The sequence below is a fragment of the Stegostoma tigrinum genome, chromosome 2, assembly GCF_030684315.1.
Source record: "Stegostoma tigrinum isolate sSteTig4 chromosome 2, sSteTig4.hap1, whole genome shotgun sequence".
Classification (NCBI taxonomy): domain Eukaryota; kingdom Metazoa; phylum Chordata; class Chondrichthyes; order Orectolobiformes; family Stegostomatidae; genus Stegostoma; species Stegostoma tigrinum.
In genome coordinates, this window is record NC_081355.1 from 147,188,955 (window position 1) to 147,207,515 (window position 18,561).

Here is an 18,561-nt window from a genome sequence, read left to right on the forward strand (position 1 = left end):
TTACTTGAAATCCACATTTTGAATCTGAACAATTAGCTTGAGTCACTGTGCAGCAAATGTATGGTTGAGATTTTTGTGGATAGCATGCATAAAGGTTGGCACACTACAAATAAAGACTGCATAGACAGAAGTAAGATAACAAAGTATGGAGCTAGATAAACACAGCAGGCCAAGCAGCATCTCAGGAGCACAAAAGCTGACATTTCGGGCCTAGACCCTTCATCAGAGGTTAGAGACAGAAGTAATATGGGTGACTACCAGACAGTATAAAAGCATAAGGCAGATCGGGCAATAGACCCTGGGAACTCCTGCTCTATTTCTCAGATTGTTAAAGAACGTGATTTCTCAGGTGAGTGCAGCAAGAAGCAAGTTCATGACACTGAGTCATTTGCCTGCACCAAGATGGGGGAGGGAGAAGAAGAAGAGTGGAAGAGCATTAGTGATCGGGAATCCTATCATAAGGGAAACAGACATTTCTGCTGCTGCAGATGTGATGCCACAGATGTTGTCTTCTTGATCTCAGGACCAAGATTGTCACTGAGCTGCTATAGGATATTATGAAGGGGAATGATGAATAACCCAAATTTATGGTCCACGTTGGTACCAATGACATAGATAAAGAGTGGGTGGAGTCCTACCAGCAGGATATAAAAAGCAGTACCTCAAAGTTGTAATCTCAGGATCGCTCCCAGTGCCACATGCTAGCAAGATTAGAAGAAGGTGATGAGAACAGATGACTGTATGACTGAAGTGATGATGTTGGAGGGAGGGATTTAGATTTAAAAGGTGTTGCGACTAATTCTGGGAAAGCTGGGACCTGCACAAGGTTGTACTCCAGCAAGTACGATATCTTTACAGTGGCATTCACTAGGGAAGGGACAGTTTAGAGTAGGGGGATGGATATCTTAGTGGTTGAAACATCAAAAAGGGAAACAAAGATAAAAATGAAAGATAGAAAATTAGAAAGCAAAAGTGGAAGGCAGGGGAGACACAGACCGTTTAAGATCAGGGGATGACGCTGGAAATGTATAAAATATTTATTAGCTCACAACAAGAGGATCATGTGCATGTCTCCAGACATCATAGGAAGGGTGTGATTGCACTGGAGGAGTTACAGGGGAGATATACGGGGATGTTACCTGGGCTGGAGAGTTTCAGACATGAAGAGAGAGATTGATTAGAACAGCATTATTTTCTCTGGACAGAGGAAACTGCAGAGGGTGGGGTAGCATGATTGAAATGTACAAAATTATGAGGAGCATAGACAGTGTGGACAGGAAATAAAGTTTCCCCACAATGGAATTATCAATGACCAGTGGTTATAGATTTAAGGTAATGGGCAGGAGATTTAGCGGGGATGTGAGGAAATTTTTTTTTCACCCAGCAGATGGTGAGAACCTGGAACTGGCTGCCTATGAGGGTGATAGAAGCAGAAACCCCAATAACACATTTAAACAATTCTTAAGTACCATTGAGATGCCAAGGCACATAAGGCTTTGGACCAAGTGCTGGAAAATAGGATTAGAATAGTTAGGTGGAGTTGATGGGCCAAATGGCCTTTTTTTTTCTGTGCTGCATGTCTCTATGATAGTTTCATCGATACAATTACTAAAATTAACTTTTTATTCCAGCTATTTCTTGTGAATTAAATTCATTGCGTACAGAAGAGCACACTTTCTGGTCAAGAATGTTTGTTATTAAGAAAGCAAATAATTGTATTACTAATAATAAATAAACTATTGGACACCATGGGATGATCTCGAACAGTTTGACAAAAGTGATGGTGGAATAGGAAAAATGGAATGATTGAAGAAACATCTATTTGTGGTGAGGACTCAGAAGGTTTGGTGTTTGGAAAGTTCAGATTAAGTAGTGCATCAAAATTTGGATCAATTTTGAAAACCACTTTATATATAAACATTATAAGCAAGCATTCATTTCAGCAATCCGTGGAAAAAATTGGTTTACACACACCGATCTTATTCCACAATGACTTACTTTTATCGCTAAATTTTAAAAAGTGCCATGACATTACAAAGTAAATGTAAAGACACAAAACGGTTGGAGTTTAGCTTGGAATAAAAATAAATCTTGAAAAAAATTCCAAGGTATTCAATGGGCCACTCACTTTGTAATTAAGTGACTCTTTGAACTGAAATTCATCTATAATAGGACAATGAAAGCACAGGAAGAGCATACATTAATAGATATCCTGTGGCACAGCTCAGTGATAGTTGGGCACCTGTACTATAACTGTTGTTTTAACAAAGAACCTGGCCTATAATTTTAAGACCATTGCTCAATTTTTCCTTCTGGACAAATACCATAAAATAATAAAGTTCGCTTAATCCTAACTGCTTGTGAACACCCAAAGTAATTGAGTGATAATTGTGAAAGCAAATTTAAAGCATTAAGTCAATAATTGGCATTTATTTTTAAAGACTATATTCTGCATTTGTAATGAAGTGTGAGACAGGGAAGTCTTGCGATGCATTGGGCAACATCCCTGCCTCTAAGCCAGAGCTTCAGATTTGAGTCAAACTCCAGGGGTTGACGGCAATATTATATGCATTTGTAACATGACCAAACAGGTTGATGATCTGCATTCTTCCTGTAGCGTTGCACCCAGACTTTACACAATACTCCAGCAGAGGTCTTGTAAAAGTTACAAGTGAATGAACAAGAGTAGGCCATTTAATCCTTTTGGTCTGCTTGTGTTTAGTATAACCTTCTTGTTCTTTTATTCTTTGCTCCTATTGATAAAACCTGGGATATTTTATTCCTTTGAAACCACTCTCTCCAAACTGTTCTGTCTTCTGATCTATGCATATGTACAATTTTGATGCCTCTGCTCCTGCATTGTGTTAGGAATTGCACTCCTTATTTTGTATAGTTTGTTCATCCTTTTCTTCTCAAAATGTATCCTCTTACACTTCTCTGCATTGAATTTCACCTGCCAGCAATTTTCTCAGTTCATCAAATTTTCAAATCCCCTTTGGCCACTGCTAATGCTGTCTCATCATTTTTTTTTAAAAGGGTGAATTGCAGTCCAGTCAGTTTAACCTCAGTGGTGAAGTTATTAGAAAGAACTCTGAGATGTAGAATATATCTGCGCTTGCAGGGACACAGATGGATCAAGGAAAGTCAGCAGTGAAGGTGGTGTTTGTCATATTTGATCAATTTTTTTGAGGAGGTAACTTGGACTGTTGATGAGGGTAATGCATTTGATGTGGTCTACATTGACTTTAGGAAGACTTTTGAAAAGGTTCCTCATGGTGGACTGGTCAAGAAAATAAGTGTCTATGGGATCTAATGCAAAGTGGCATGTGATATCCAAAAGTGACTTACATGCAGGAAGTAGAGGGATGTTTCTATGACAGGAAGTCTATTTTTAGTGAGGTTCCATACAGCTTGGTGTAGGGGGCCTTTTGTTTGTTTGAACATTAATGATAAGGACTAAATTTAAGCAGTATGATCAGGAAGTTTGTGGATGACACAAAAATTGTTAAGGTGACAAATAGTGAGAAGGATAGTTGTAAAGAGCAGGACACTATCAACAAATTGGTCAGCTGGGCAGTGCAGTGGCAAATGGTATTCAACCTGGAAAATTGTGCGGTAATGTTTCAGAGAGAGGGCCGACAAGGAAAGAAATTATGCCATGAATTGCAGGACTCTGGAAATACTGAAGATCAGAAGACTTTGGATATAAATATCTACAGATCCTTGGAGATAGCAAGGCAAAGTAAAATGGTTATTAAGGCAGTAGAGATACTTTACTTTTATTCGCCAAGGCATGGAATACAAAAGCAAGGAGGATATGCTGGAACTGTATAAAACAGGGGTTAGGCCACAGCCAGAGTAGTCTGTGCAGTTCTTGTGACCACAGCAGCGTTTGGGGAAGTAGTGCTCATAGCAGCACAAGGGGAAGCATGTCCCAGAGCAGCATGACATCCCACATGATCTTTCTAGCCCCACATTCATCTGCCTTACCCTTCCATTTCTGTTTTCACTTACATGTGGTACTGAGAGTAATCCACAGAATGCTACATTTGAGATCTGATGTTTATTTTCTACCTAGCTCCCTAAATTCAGAATTTAGGACCACACCCCACCTTCCTACCTATGTCATTGGGTCATGAACTCTGGTTGTTCACCCTCCCTCAGAAGAATGTCCTGTTGTTGCTCTGTGACATCCTTGAACCTGGCACTATGGAAGGCAAAAAAGTTGCATCTATGGCCACAGAAATGCCTGTCTGTCGCCCATTGTAACAAATCCAGTTGTGCTCTACAGAGCTCAGATTTGGTCCCTGATTGTTTGTTGTATATATTAATAATTTAGACATAAGTGTAGGAGGTATGCTTGGGAAATTTGGACATGATGTAAAAATTGGCAAGCAAATGGATAGTAACATAGATGGATATTAACATAGATGGATATTAACTAAAGGAAGATATTAAAGGTTTGGTTGAGTGAGTGGAAAAGTTGCAAAACAAATCAATCTGACGAATGGGTGAGGTTATCCTTTCAGGGAGAGCAAACAAAGCAAAGGAATAGAATAAATGGGATAATATTGGAATGGGTAGAAGATATGAGAAAACTTGGACAGCATGTCCACAGTTCCCCGTAGGTGACAGGATTGATAGATTGACAAGGTGATAAGAAATCATATGGTATATTTCCTTTTTTTTTGGCGAGGTATTGAATACAAAAGCAGAAATGTAATGCTATAGAGGACACTGGTTAGGCCGCTGCAGGAACTTTGCGTATGTTTCTAATCACTAAAGTATGGGCATGATTGCTGTAGGGGCAGTACAGAGATTTACAAGAATATTGCCAAGCTTGACCTTTGCAGCTTTGTGTAAGTCTGGATAGTCCAGTTGTTTTCCTTTAGAACAAAATAGTTTAGGGTGGACTTAATTGAGGGATCTGAAATAATGAGGTGCATGGATAGAATGGACTGTGAAGACTGGTTTTGCTTCGTGTAATGGTCAGTTACAGGGGGACAGATTTAAAATGATTGGTATAAGGCTTAGAGAGGACATGAGGAAAAATGTTTTCAAAGGGTGGTGTGTGGCTGGAATTTGGTGCCCATTTTGGTGGTTGATGTGTAAACCCTCATGTAAAAGAATCTGACCTCTGCCCTGAAGTGCTGTAGCTTGCATGGCAACAGACTGGTACTAGAAAGTGGAATTATAATGAGTGGCTAGTTCATTTAGCCAGTGTAGACATTGTGGGTTGAACGCCTTCTTCTGTGCTGTAACTTTTTTTTGATTGTTCTATGGCTCTATAGTTCCAGGTCAGGATAATGTTTGGATTCGGGAGAGGAACTTTGTAACTGATGGTGTTCCCATGTATCACCTGCCCTAGTCCTTCATGGTTTGGAAGGTGCTGTTAGAGCAGCCTCAGTGAATACTGCAGTGCATCTTGTAGTTGCCACACACTGCTGTCACTAGTGAAGTGAGTGAATGTTGAAGGTGGTGAGTGCAGTCCTTTGTCATGTATGCTGTCAAGCTTCTTGAGTATTGTTGGAATGTAAAAAGAGGTGATAAGATCATTTCTTATTGAAAATTAACTTTGCAGCACTTGTGTAGTGTGATTATTATTACTTTGTCATTAATCAACCAAAGTCTGAAATTTGCCCAAATCTTGTTGTATATGGACATGGACAGCTTCAGAGTTTGAGGAGTTGTGGATGATGCTGAACATTGTGTGACCATTAACAAACATCCCTTTTTCTGAACTTATGATGGAGGGAAGGTCATTGAAGCAACTGAAGATGGTTGGACCAAAGACAGTCTCCTGAAGAACCTGTGCAGTGATGATACAGAAACCTGAACACACGAGCAAGCTGGTTCAGGAACAGCTTCTCCACAGTCAATATCAGACTGATGAATGGACTCTCTAGCCTCAAATAATGCTGTTATTGCTAACATCGATCTTGCCTAGCACGTGCCCTGTGCAATGTAACCTACATGGTTCTGTCTAAGTCTTTTTGATCTGTACATCCTGTGCTTACTATGATCTACTGGTACCACTCGTAAACAAAGCTTTTCACTGTATTTTAGTACATGTGACAATAAATCAATCATTCAATCAATCTTGAGATTAAAATGACTGACCTCCAAAAATCACCATCATCTTTCTTTGTGCTAGGTTTGACATCAGCAGTGGAGAGGATTCCCCTGATTCCCATTGACCGTAGCTTCTCTATGATGAATTCAACTTCATCGTTGATGTTAAGGGTATTCATTTTTACCTCACCTCTTGAGTTTAGCTCTTCTTTCCAATTTGGAACAATGCTGTTTTAGTGAAATATTCTATCGTTTGTTATTTCTATGAAGTCAATTTCACTGTAAATAAATTTGTTTTAATAAACAATTTGTTTGATTCTGAGTGGGCTTTAGGAGAATGCCAGTTTCAGCTCTCCTTTGTTGCCTCAGCTTCTTCATGTTCTCTTCTTTAAATTCTTGGGTTTTTGAGAAACCTGATAAAAACTAAATGACTACTTATGTTTGTGTTGTCTCAAACATGGCCTCAGGCCTTCCAAAAGTACTTTATTAGCTCCCTTGGAATGTTAGAACTACATTAACCAAATTACACATCTCAAAATCACACAAAGCGTTCCATACCCTTACTACTCTGTGAGGTAGTTTCTTTACTCAGAGAGTAGAAAGGGTATGGAATGCTTTGCCTGTAACGGTAGTAGATTTGCCAACTTTAAGTATATTTAAGTCGTCATTGGACAAGCATACGGACGTACATGGAATAGTGTAGGTTAGATGGGCTTCAGATTGGTATGGCAGGTCGGCACAACATCGAGGGACGAAGGACCTGTACTGTGCTGTTATGTTCTTATGTTCTAAATAATGAGATAGCGAGCAGTGCCATGGCCACACCAAGTGTGTTCGCAGAGTAGTCCATAAACTGCATTTTTTGTGTGGCTCATTAGCTCTCTTTTAGTTTTACAAGGGCTACTATTTAAAAATAACAAGCAGTAAAGCCTTAATCTTAAATAAGATGATGGTTATTTTATTGTGTGATGACCCTGATTTGAAAGGTATACTGGAAGACAAGCTTACTACTTTATAGAATATAGGAAAAGAATTAGGCAATTCAATCCATTGAGCTGGCCCCACCAGTCAATATAATCATGGCTGATTGAACTCTTCGATGTGTTTTACTCATCCCATCCCATAACCCTTTGCCATTGATCGTAAGACGTAGGAACAGAAACCCCATTCAAGTCATCGAGTCTGCTCCACAATCAGTGAGATCATGGCTGATCTGATAATCCTCAACTTCACTTTCCTGTCTTTTCCCTATGACTCTTGATTCTCTGCTGATTAAAAATCTATCTCAACCTTGAATATATTTAATAAACAAGTCTCAACAGCCCTCTATGGTAAAGAATTTCACAGATTCACTACTGTCTCAGAGAAGAAAGGCCTTCTCATCTCTGACTTAGATGTATGACCTCTTATTAGCCCATTCACAAATCCATTTTGACTGAGATTTGTTAGATCCTTATTGTCCAAGGGTCTATTTACCATATCCTTTTTATTGGATTCTAGCATTTTCACTACTACTGATGTAAGGCTGAGAGAACTATAGTTTCCTGTTTTCTGTCTCGATCCCTTCTTAAATAGCTGGGTGAAATAATTGAACAAGTTGACCATGATGAAACAGCCTTTCTCACCACCTCCAAGGAGGGGACGTTCTGCCCCAAAATTGATGCTGAGATAACAAGTTAGCCTGACTGCTTTTCTGGCTGAAATGAAACAATAATGAATAATAATACAAATCCTAGGAGCCAGCTTTTTAGGATTCTGTGGCAATTTGAAGAGATTAGCCTTTTTTATAAAAATCTACAATACTATAAGCACAATTGTGATAACCGTATCATCTACCTACTTGGCTGTGGTTCAGCAACAGCTCTGCGCTAAGCCACCTGTAAGGTAACTTATGTTGTGGCAAAACAGCAACTGACCAAAGTAGAAAAAGTTGAAATTTCCTTTTATTTGCTTTTTTTTTAAGGTTGTAAGCATCACAGATGACACCTTATTTGTTGTCCAACTCTAATTACTGTTGACAATTTGAGGATGATCTGCCTTCTTGGGCCACTGTAGTATATTTGGTATTGGTACATGCACAGTTCTCTGAGGGAGGGAGTTTCAACATTTTGATCCAGCCACAGTCAAGGAACATAGAACATAGAAAAGTACAGCACAGTACAGGCCCTTCGGCCCACGATGTTGTGCCGTGGAATAATCCTAATCCAAAAATAAAATAACCTGACCTACATTCCCCTCAATTCACTGCTGTCCATGTGCATGTCTAGCAGTCGCTTAAATGTCACTAATGACTCTGCTTCCATGACTACCACTGGTAAAATATTCCATGCGCTCACAACCCTCTGAGTGAAGAACCTCCCTCTGACATCTCCTCTATACCTTCCTCCTAACACCCTAAAACTATGACCCCTCGTGGCAGTCAATCCTGCCTCAATCTGGCTATCGACTCTATCCATGACTCACATATAATTTCAAGTAAAGATAGTGTGTGACTTAGAGGCCATTTGCAGGTTTGCAGGCATCTGCTTCTAGGCTGTAGAAAATGTAGGATTGGCAGGTGATTTGCAGCAGTGCTTCATGTACATGACACAGTGTTGCCACTGTGTGCTGGTGGTAAAGGAAATGAACACTTCAGGTCATGGATCAGGTGTTGATCAAGTGAGAGGTTATATCTTCGATATTGTCAAGCTTCTTCATTGATGTTGGATCCTTGTTTGCTCAATCTTGTCCGAGAAAGTTGAGGAATTGACTAACATTGTGAACATGAGTCTCCATTGCTGACCCTTTGCCTGCTTGAGGATTTTCCTGGTCCTTGCTCAAGCCAGTTCGTCCCCTCCCGCCACAGCACCACACAACCAGCCCAGCTCTTCCCCTCCACCCACTGCATCCCAAAACCAGTCCAACCTGTCTCTGCCTCCCTAACCTGTTCTTCCTCTCACCCATCCCTTTCTCCCACCCCAAGCCGCACCTCCATCTCCTACCTACTAACCTCATCCCACCTCCTCGACCTGTCCGTCTTCCCTGGACTGACCTATCCCCTCCCTACCTCCCCACCTATACTCTCCTCTCCGCCTATCTTCTTTTCTCTCCATCTTCGGTCCACCTCCCCCTCTCTCCCTATTTATTCCAGAACCCTCACCCCATCCCCCTCTCTGATGAAGGGTCCAGGCCCGAAACGTCAGCTTTTGTGCTCCTGAGATGCTGCTGGGCCTGCTGTGTTCATCCAGCCTCACATTTTATTGTCTTGGAATTATGGTTAGCTTCTCAACTTTCATGGGTTGTACTGTCCCCTTTAGGCCTTCTTCACTTTTATTGATGGCTGCAGCAGCATTATTCTTTGCTGTGACTATTCAGATTATCCGAACTTCTTGGACTGTTTTTGCATTTTTGGGGTTTATATTTCCCAAATTTGTAAGCTCATTTCTGAGTAGAGTTAATCATGTTCACAGACAGTTTGAGAGATTATCCTTATTGTCAGCAAATTGTAACAAGTTGACTCTTTAAGTGAACTCTCAGAAATGGCAACTCGCAAACGTAACCAGTTAGTCATCTATCATTTTGGGGTTTATAATGCCACTGTGTAGGAAATCTTCAATTCTCCTCACTGGCAGCACATGGAAACATTCAGTGTCTTGGAGTAAACTAATCTCTGTTCTTGGCTCCAGTCAAATCACAATCCTGCCCAGTTTTGTGTCATCAGCAAACTTGGAAATGTGTTTGATTCCCCCATCCAGGTATCGTGAATAGCTAGGGCCCAAACAGTGACTACTTACCTTGTGGAAAAAGACCAGTTTATTCCCTCTCTTTGTGATATGTTTGTCAACAAATTTTGAATCCGTGCCCATCCCATGTGCTTGAATTTAGACCACTAACCTTTTATGAAGAATCATATCTAAAAATTCCTGAAAATTCAAATACACCACTTTCAGTGGTTCTCCCTTATCTATTCTACTAGATATATCCTCAAAAAACTCCAGTGGATATGTGAAAGATGATTTGCTTTTCATAGACTCATGCCAGTTTTGATCAATCCTGGTTAGAGTCCTTGCCAATTTTCATTATTTTTATGTTTATTCTTTTATTAATTTTGGTTTGGAGCTGTGAACTGGAAATCATGAGCTAAAGATGACATATGGACTTCGGGAAACAGCTTGTGGTAAAAGGAAAATAACAAACCAGTGTTTGAGAGGCTAGGCTTGGAGGTTAATTGCAGGTTGATTCTTGACTAAAGAGGTTCCCACCGATACATTGGACCCGTGAGGAGTACTGTGTTTAAACAGATAACAGATGTCAGCTATTAATGAGGTCAGGCCTGGGAACTGGTTCAGGCAAGTCTGAAAGCAACCCTATATTCAAGCAGCTGACAGATATTGAATAGTAATTGAGGCCTCAGAGAAGATAGTCAGTTTATCATGGTGGGATCTTAGTTGACATTTTTCTTGAACTGTGTTTTCTTGGCAGAAGAGTTTGGATGCTGATGACTCAGCATGAAGAGTTTTGTTTAGATTAGATTCCCTACAGTGTGGAAACAGGCCTTTTGGCCCAACAAGTCCACACCACCCTATGGAGCATCCTGCCCAGACTCATCCCCCTATCACCCACACACCCCTGAACACTACAGGCGATTTAGTATGGCTAATCCACGTAGCCCACACATCTTTGGACTGTGGGAAGAAACTGGAGCACCCAGAGGAAACCCAAGCAGACATGGGGAGAGCGTGCAGACTCCACACAGACAGTTGCCTGTGGCTGGAATCGAACCCGGGTCCCTGGTGCTGTCAGGCTGCAGTGCTAACCACTGAGCCACCGTGCAGCCCTAAGCGTTAAAGGCTCCCTGTCTAATCTCACTCAGTAGCTATCAGTAGAAAGCTGAGAAGTATTACTATCTTTACCTGAGTAAACTGAAAACATGACCCTTTGGAAAGCTACCAAAGAGTATACATCTTTGCCTATAAAACAACAGTCTTGAAAACTGTTTAAATGACCCGCCCAGTTTTGCTATTTGCTTTTATTTATCCATTAACTGTGTTTGTCTGTCTGTCTGTCTTTTGTGTGAATGGGGCCTGAAAACAAATATTTTGGGTTTAAAGCGTAGACATGAATTAGATTATATTGTTTAATTTTTTCCCCACTGGAATTATGGTATATTCAAAAATTTGTTAATTCTTATACAGTTGTACTATGGAAACATACTCTTTGGTCCAATGAGTCCACGTTGACCATGTTCCCAAACTAAATTAGTCCCACCTGACTGTGTTTGACCTATATGCCTTCAAATCTTTCCAATTTGTGTATTTATCCAAACGTTGTAACTGTCATTTCTTATGGGAGGTTCATTCCACATACTAAGCACCTTCTGTGTAAAAAAAAATTGCCCCATGTCTTTTTTAAGTCTTTCTCCTCTCACCTTAAACATATGGCCCCTAGTTTTGAACTTCCGCAACCTTTGGCAAAATACCTTTGCTATTCACCTTAGCGATGTCCCTCATGATATTATAAACCTCTATAAAGTCACATCTCAACCTCCTATGCTCCAGTGGAAAAATATCCCAGACTATTCAGCCTACTTTTGTAATTCAAACCTTCCATTCTCTGCAACAAAAGCTAAATCATTGAACATAGGTCATAGAATTCCTACAGTGTGGAAACAGGCCCTTCGGCCCAACACGTCTATATCGATTCTCTGAACAGCATCCCATCCAGACCCCTAAGCTATCCCTGTATTTCCCATGGTTAAACCACTTAGCCTACACATCCCTGGACACTACGGGCAATTTAGCATTGCCAATCCACATCTTTGGACTCCAGGAAGAAATTGGAGTATACAGAGGAAACCCACACAGACGCAGGAAGAATCTGCAAACTCCACATAGACAGTTACCTGAGGTTGAAATTGAACCTGGGTCTCTGGCGCTGTGAGCCTGCAGAGCTAACCACTGAGCCACTGTGTTGCCTGGAGACGTTTCTCTGAACCCTCTCCGATTTTAATAATATCCTCCCTATAATGGGGCAACCACAACTGCACACAATACTCCAGAAGACGTCTCATCAACATCCTGTACAATCGCAACATGACGTCCTAACTCCCATGCTCAAAGGTCTGGGCAATGAAGGCAAACGTGCTAAGTGCCTTTTTAACCACGCTCTCTACTTTGTGATGCAAACTTCAAAACATTATGTACCTGAAACCCTTGGCCTCTCTTCAACACTACCCAGGGACCTACCATTAATTGTATAAATCCTGCTCCTTTACACTTCACCAAAAATGGAATACCTTGCATTTATTAAATTTACCTCTGTGTGCCACTCCCCAGGCCATTGACCCAATTGATCAAGATCTCATTGTGACCTTCTTCACTGTCCACTTTACCACCAATTTTGGTTTCCTTCACAAATTTAATAACCATGCCTCCTGTATTGTCATCAAAATCATTTATATAAATGACAAGCAAAATTGTACCCAGTACTGATCACTGCCGGATACCGCTGGGCACAGGTCTCCAATCCGAAAAACAATGCTCCACCACACCCTCTATCTCCTATTGTAAAACCAGTTTTGTATTCAATTGGCAAGCTTTCACTGAACCCTGTGATCTTTACTAATTAATCTACTATGTGGAACCTAACAAAGGCTTTACTAAAGTACTAGTAAGCAACTTGTGAAGCCTGAAATTCATTTTTTGGAAAGTCTGCGATTGGTTATTCAAAAGTGTGGTTAGTAACCATTGGAAGAATTATCAAAGGCCTTTGGTTTTAATTCAACTGTGTTGTGTGTACAGAGGTAGAGAGGCTGATTTGATTTGGCTATCTCTGAGTCGTAACACTGTTAACGTTTTCCAAATGTTCAGAATATTATCATGTCTTTTGGAGTAGAATCCACCTGTCTCTCCACGGCAGATGTCATGCCAACTGGTCTGCAATTCTCTGTTTTCTTCCCTGCCTCCCTTTTTGAAATATTAGGGTTATATTTGCCAGCTTCCAATCTGCAGCAACTATAGAATTTTGGAAGGTGACTACCAATGCATCGAATATATTCAGGGTCTGTTCCTTTAGGTACTCTGAGATACAGATCAAGCCCTGGTGTTTTATCATCCTTTAAGTTACTGTAAGCTACTGTCTTTTAAGCAGTGACTAACTGACTTGGTAAGTTCATGTACCATTGCACTGTGTTCCCTTTGAGGAGCTGAAGTAACCTTGAGTAAGGGGATCAAAGAACAGACAATTTAGGGAAACAAAAGGAGCATCTTGGTGAACCATATGGTCTACTGCAATTGAATTGTTTTCCATATCCTTTTCCTGTGTACTCATGATGCCAATGCTTTCTTGTCTGTATGTATGTGTAGGGATTTTTAAAAAAGTGTTAAGAGTTTCAACTAGTATCAGAGATAATGGGAACTGCAGATGCTGGAGATTCCAAGATAATAAAATGTGAGGCTGGATGAACACAGCAGGCCAAGCAGCATCTCAGGAGCACAAAAGCTGACGTTTCGGGCCTAGACCCTTCATCAGAGAGGGGGATGGGGGGAGGGAACTGGAATAAATAGGGAGAGAGGGGGAGGCGGACCGAAGATGGAGAGCAAAGAAGATAGGTGGAGAGGGTGTAGGTGGGGAGGTAGGGAGGGGATAGGTCAGTCCAGGGAAGACGGACAGGTCAAGGAGGTGGGATGAGGTTAGTAGGTAGCTGGGGGTGCGGCTGGGGGTGGGAGGAAGGGATGGGTGAGAGGAAGAACCGGTTAGGGAGGCAGAGACAGGTTGGACTGGTTTTGGGATGCAGTGGGTGGGGGGGAAGAGCTGGGCTGGTTGTGTGGTGCAGTGGGGGGAGGGGATGAACTGGGCTGGTTTAGGGATGCAGTGGGGGAAGGGGAGATTTTGAAACTGGTGAAGTCCACATTGATACCATATGGCTGCAGGGTTCCCAGGCGGAATATGAGTTGTTGTTCCTGCAACCTTCGGGTGGCATCATTGTGGCAGTGCAGGAGGCCCATGATGGACATGTCATCAAGAGAATGGGAGGGGGAGTGGAAATGGTTTGCGACTGGGAGGTGCAGTTGTTTGTTGCGAACTGAGCGGAGGTGTTCTGCAAAGCGGTCCCCAAGCCTCCGCTTGGTTTCCCCAATGTAGAGAAAGCCGCACCGGGTACAGTGGATGCAGTATACCACATTGGCAGATGTGCAGGTGAACCTCTGCTTAATGTGGAATGTCATCTTGGGGCCTGGGATGGGGGTGAGGGAGGAGGTGTGGGGACAAGTGTAGCATTTCCTGCGGTTGCAGGGGAAGGTGCCGGGTGTGGTGGGGTTGGAGGGCAGTGTGGAGCGAACAAGGGAGTCACGGAGAGAGTGGTCTCTCCGGAAAGCAGACAGGGGTGGGGATGGAAAAATGTCTTGGGTGGTGGGGTCGGATTGTAAATGGCGGAAGTGTCGGAGGATAATGCGTTGTATCCGGAGGTTGGTAGGGTGGCGTGTGAGAACGAGGGGGATCCTCTTGGGGCGGTTGTGGCGGGGGCGGGGTGTGAGGGATGTGTCGCGGGAAATGCGGGAGACGCGGTCAAGGGCGTTCTCAATCACCGTGGGGGGGAAGTTGCGGTCCTTAAAGAACTTGGACATCTGGGATGTGCGGGAGTGGAATGTCTTATCGTGGGAGCAGATGCGGCGGAGGCGGAGGAATTGGGAATAGGGGATGGAGTATTTGCAGGAGGGTGGGTGGGAGGAGGTGTATTCTAGGTAGCTGTGGGAGTCGGTGGGCTTGAAATGGACATCAGTTACAAGCTGGTTGCCTGAGATGGAGACTGAGAGGTCCAGGAAGGTGAGGGATGTGCTGGAGATGGCCCAGGTGAACTGAAGGTTGGGGTGGAAGGTGTTGGTGAAGTGGATGAACTGTTCGAGCTCCTCTGGGGAGCAAGAGGCGGCGCCGATACAGTCATCAATGTACCGGAGGAAGAGGTGGGGTTTGGGGCCTGTGTAGGTGCGGAAGATGGACTGTTCCACGTAACCTACAAAGAGGCAGGCATAGCTGGGGCCCATGCGGGTGCCCATGGCCACCCCCTTAGTCTGTAGGAAGTGGGAGGAGTCAAAAGAGAAGTTGTTGAGTGTGAGGACGAGTTCCGCTAGGCGGATGAGAGTGTCGGTGGAGGGGGCCTGGTCGGGCCTGCGGGACAGGAAGAAGCGGAGGGCCTTGAGGCCATCTCCATGCGGAATGCAGGTGTACAGGGACTGGACGTCCATGGTGAATATGAGGTGTTGGGGGCCAGGGAATTGGAAGTCCTGGAGGAGGTGGAGGGCGTGGGTGGTGTCACGGACATAGGTGGGGAGTTCCTGGACCAAAGGGGAGAAAATGGAGTCCAGATAGGTGGAGATGAGTTCGGTGGGGCAGGAGCAGGCTGAGACGATGGGTCGACCAGGGCAGGCAGGTTTGTGGATTTTGGGAAGGAGATAGAAACGGGCTGTGCGGGGTTGGGGAACAATGAGGTTGGAGGCTGTGGGTGGGAGGTCCCCTGAGGTGATGAGGTCATGAATGGTGTTGGAGATGATGGTTTGGTGCTCGGGTGTGGGGTCATGATCGAGGAGGCGGTAGGAGGTGGTGTCGGAGAGTTGGCGTCTGGCCTCGGCGATGTAGAGGTCAGTACGCCATACTACCACTGCGCCACCCTTGTCTGCGGGTTTGATGGTGAGGTTGGGGTTGGAGCGGAGGGAGCGGAGGGCTGCCCGTTCTGCGGGGGAGAGGTTGGAGTGGGTGAGAGGGGTGGAGAGGTTGAGGCGGTTAATGTCTCGACGGCAGTTGGAGAGGTTCTACATTGATAATTCATAGATTTGTTTACCTGTGGCTAGAATTTTTTTTCTAATGAATATATGACAGAATGGGCTACAAAATGAAGCAGAACAGAACAGCAGACAAAAATACATCTGTCCCTGATGCGTACAATGCTTTTTACACTCTGATCAAAGCTCCGACAGCCTCGGATGCACCTGTACCATTCACTTCTCCAGATGTCAAATTGGCCTTCTTGAGAGTGAACCCATGGAAAGTGACTGGCCCAGATGGAGTAAAAACAGAAGTTGCTGGTAATGCTCAGCAGGTCTGGCAGCATCTGTGAAGAAAAAATCAGAGTTAACATTTTGGGTTCAGCGACTCCTCCTCAGACAATTCCGAGGAAGGGTCACTGGACCCGAAACGTTAACTCTGATTTTTTTCTTCACAGATGTTGCCAGGCTTGCTGAGATTTTCCAGCAAATTCTGTTTTTGTTCCTGATTTACAGCATTAGCAGTTCTTTCTGTTTTTATTTGGACCAGATGAAGTCCCTGGCTGTGCATTCAGATCCTGTGTGGACCAGCTTGCAGGAGTATTCACTGATATCTTTAACTTCTCCTTATTACAGTCTGAAGTCCCCACCTGCTTCAAGGAGACCACCATCATCCTGGTACCAAAGACACACGTGCAACGTGCCTCAATGACTAGTGCCCAGTAGCTCTGATCTGCTTCAAGAAGTTGGTCATGGCTCACATCATCTCTAGCCTCCCAGCCTGCCTTGACCCCTTGCAATTTGCTTACCAGTGCAACAGGTCCACAGCAGATGCCATTTTCCTGGCCCTACACTCATCCTTGGAACGTCTGGATAATAAGGACACCTATGCCACACTTCTAATTATTGACTACAACTCCACCTTCAATACCATAATCCCAACCAAACTAATCTCCAAACTCTGAAACCTAGGTACCAAAACAAAGTTCATCACTGATACACTATTTTGCTGGAAAAGCTCAGCAGGTCTTCCAGCATCTGTGAAGGGGAAAAACAGACTTAATGTTTCTGGTCCAGTGACCCTTCCTCAGAGACCTAGGTCTCTGCTCCATTCCCTGCAATTGGATCCTCAACTTCCTGACCCACAGACCACAATCACGATAATCCTCAACACTGGCACCCCACAAGGATATGTACTCAGCTCCTTACTGCACACTCATGACTGTACGGCCAAACTCCATCTACAAGTTTGCTGATGACACCACCAATGATTAGACAGAATACAGGAACGAGATAGAGTGCTTCATGATGTGGTACAAGGATAACAATCTCTCCCTCAATGTCAGCAAAACTAAAAAGCTCATCATTGACTTGAGGAAGCAAGGAGAAGGACACTTCCCCTATCTACATCAATGGTTCGTGACTGGGAGGTGCAGTTGTTTATTGCGAACCGGCAATAAACAACTGCACCTCCCAGTCGCGAACCATTTCAACTCCCCCTCCCATTCTTTAGATGACATGTCCATCATGGGCCTCCTGCAATGCCACAATGATGCCACCTGAAGGTTGTGGGAACAGCAACTCATATTCCGCTTGGGAACCCTGCAGCCCAATGGTATCAATGTGGACTTCACCAGCTTCAAAATCTCCCCTTCCCCCACTGCGTCCCAAAACCAGCCCAGTTCGTCCCCTGCCCCCACTGCATCCCAAAACCAGCCCAGCCTGTCTCTGCCTCCCTAACCTGTTCTTCCTCTCACCCATCCCTTCCTCCCACCCCAAGCCACACCTCCATCTCCTATCTACTAACCTCATCCCACCTCCTTGACCTGTCCGTCTTCCCTGGACTGACCTATCCCCTCCCTACCTCCCCACCTATACTCTCCTCTCCACCTATCTTCTTTTCTCTCCATCTTCGGTCCGCCTCCCCCTCTCTCCCTATTTATTCCAGAACCCTCACCCCATCCCCCTCCCTGATGAAGGGTCTAGGCCCGAAACGTCAGCTTTTGTGCTCCTGAGATGCTGCTGGGCCTGCTGTGTTCATCCAGCTTCACACTTTATTATCTTGGATTCTCCAGCATCTGCAGTTCCCATTATCTCTTAACAATGGTAGATTTTATTCCTAAAAGGTATTAGTAAAATAGATGGATTTTTACACTATTCAATGATAAGGACTGGAATTTGATGAGCATCCTTCAGGGGAGGTTTGCTAGTGCCATTGGAAGGATTCAGACTAACTTGGATGGCCTGTGGGATCCAGAGAGAAGGTTCAGGAGGTGGAGAGGAACAGCCAAATTGGTGAAAGCAAAGGAGTCGAGAAGGCATAGATATTATAGACCAGTTAAGGCATAGGGAGTTTGGCGAGGTAGGTGATATTCATTTTAATGAAAGGAGCCCAGCAAACAAGGGAGATGAGTTAAGTGCACAATTAAAACATGGTACTATCGCTGAGACACGGTTGAGAGAGTGGCATTTTGGCAGCTCAATATCCCAGGATATAGGATCTTCAGGAAAAACAACAGGGAAGGAGGTAAAAGAGGAGCAATATTGATCCGGGAATAAATTTCAGTAGTTAGGAGGGATGACATTGTAGAAGGCTCCTCAAATGACTAAAAATTAAAAACCAAAGATGTAGCAATCATCTTGTAGTGTACAGTAGGCCCCCTACCAGCCCAAGAGAAACAGAAGTGCAGATATCTTGCAAATTTCAGAAGTGTAAAAATAATAGTGTGCTAATCGTAAGGGATTTCAACCT